The sequence below is a fragment of the Austrofundulus limnaeus genome, unplaced genomic scaffold (genome assembly GCF_001266775.1).
Source record: "Austrofundulus limnaeus strain Quisiro unplaced genomic scaffold, Austrofundulus_limnaeus-1.0 Scaffold232, whole genome shotgun sequence".
Lineage (NCBI taxonomy): Eukaryota > Metazoa > Chordata > Actinopteri > Cyprinodontiformes > Rivulidae > Austrofundulus > Austrofundulus limnaeus.
The window spans coordinates 96,063-98,128 of record NW_013952634.1 but is presented as its reverse complement, the minus strand read 5'-3'; the positions used below and the strand labels follow the sequence as shown (position 1 = coordinate 98,128).

Below are 2,066 nucleotides of genomic sequence, written 5' to 3'. Positions count from 1 at the left end.
GGGGGGGGGGGGGGGGGGGGGGGGCTTCACCTTGTTCTTTAAACCAAAATAAGTATGATTTGTGCAATGTGGGTTGAAAAATATGAAGTTAAGGAAGTACTCAGGCGGCAAACAGGCCAGCCTGATTGATGAGGAATCACACAGCTGACTGTAAACAAAGCAGTTACGCAACAACCTGAGATTCATGCAACAGCCAGCAGGCACCGTGCACAGGGTGAGCTGTTCAGGGGTCACTGTGGAGGGGAACTGGGCTGGTGTAACCCATCCCCCCCCTCCTCCACTGTGACTCATGTTTCCCCGCTCACTGTTGCCTGTTTCCCGCACGGGAAGGGGGCGGGAAGGGGAAAGAAGCGCCATAATAATCTTGTAAAACGTGTAGGACTCCATTCTCCAGCTTCAGTTTAAAAAAAATAATAATAATAAGTGTTATTATTGTTTTGCAAAAGCTACAAGATTGTTATTTTTTATGTAAATTAATAAACCAAGAAAAAAAAGAAGATGCTGACAGGAAATAAGTAGAAGGATGTTTTACATTGTGCATTTTGGCGCATAAAATTGAAAAAAAAAAAAGACCTGCATGGTAACAACAACGCGCTGAGACAAACGGAGTTTCAGCAAATAAAGAAGCAGCAGCACAGAGAGCACCGCTCGGCAGGAAGTCAAATACTGTACATTCATATRCCGCGGCGGGAATGAGACATGGTGATGCACTGAATCCTGCCTGCACACAACAAGAAAACACGTCACGCGGCACAGCTCTGTGTTTGTTGACAAGACCCCACTTCAGCCCCGAGTCCAAACCGGTGGCAGAACCAGAGCTGGCAACTAGCTCCCCTCCGAGCCGAGCTGCGTCGCCGAAATGTAGGAGCTAGCTCGGAAGCTAATAGCCGCGCTAGGCTATAATGTAAGTGAGGAGGAAGAGAGAGAAAGCACATTCAGCCCCGTTAGCTGCTAGCGCCCATCCCCCAACCGACCAGTCTTCTCTTCCCATGTCTGTGTCCACCATCTTTACTCCGTGCTTCCCGCCGCACAAAACACGACAAAAAAAACACCAGACACTCACCTTTAACGGGCATCGCCGAATCGATTATCGCCTTCCCAAACATACAATCGATTTTACTTTGAAAATAGTTGGTATGTTTATATTGAAAATTGGCCGTGCGAGCGGAACCGCGCCTTGATATAGAGCAGCAATCCTAAACCGCCATCTGGTGGTATTTTCCTCGCTGTGATGCAGCGGGAGCGGCGCAGCCTCAGACCGGGACACAGCTGCCCCCTGGCGGACATATCGCGCCGTGGCGGATACGCGCGTCCGGGGTGGGGGGGCGAGTCCCCGCCGACAAAACACGCACGTGGACGCGCACAGGAGCAGAGACACGCTCCCCTCCTCCTCCCCCTGGTTAATTAACGTTTGGGTGAGGCTGTCATGGCAGAAATAGGACATTAAAACGTACAACAATATTAAAAATAAAACACACAAACACCAGCTCTTTGTAAACATTAGGGCCTTTCTCACCTGCAGCCAAAACTACATAATAAATGTTGCTTATATAATTTTACTGTTGCTGTTTTTTTATTTTTAACTGTGTATAAAACCTTTATTATGCTTTTCTTTTTTTATTTTAATGCAGATGATAATGTTTTTGTCGGCCACCTGTTAGAAAACTATCTCATAAAGCAATGGGCAGATTTTAACGAAGATGTCAAGAAGTAATCATTTAAATTAATGTCTACAAATAAAAAAAACTTTTGTTAGTTCGATTCAAGATGGACATAAACATCCACTCAACTCTGACAACACAAAAATAAAAAGAAATCAGTGAGTTTTATAGATATTACCCTAAACTTGTATGGGTGGAGCAGAGATAGACACATAAACTCAAACACGACTCTTCGCAGAAGACATTTATTTTGAAATTTAACGTCGGCTTTTGCAGTCAGCACCGTTAGCAAAGTGGACTACTGAACAGCTTTTAAATTAAATTTCTGATAGTAATCATTGGGTCCACACCAAATCCTGATTAACTTTTTTATGTCACTCAGAAGCTGTTATAACTCAGTCAGGT

The 2,066-nt window shown here is 44.9% G+C and overlaps 1 protein-coding gene across 1 annotated transcript in view; it reads right to left on the bottom strand.

Annotated features, from left to right (window-relative positions):
• The window catches only part of stag1a (STAG1 cohesin complex component a), a 77,733-nt gene extending 76,504 nt beyond the window's left edge, over positions 1-1,229 (bottom strand). Inside the window, exon 1 of the mRNA XM_014019823.1 lies at positions 1,064-1,229. The gene's annotated coding sequence lies outside the window, so the exon portion shown is untranslated. The remainder of the gene's footprint in view (positions 1-1,063) is intronic.
• Between the last annotated feature and the right edge of the window lie 837 nt (positions 1,230-2,066).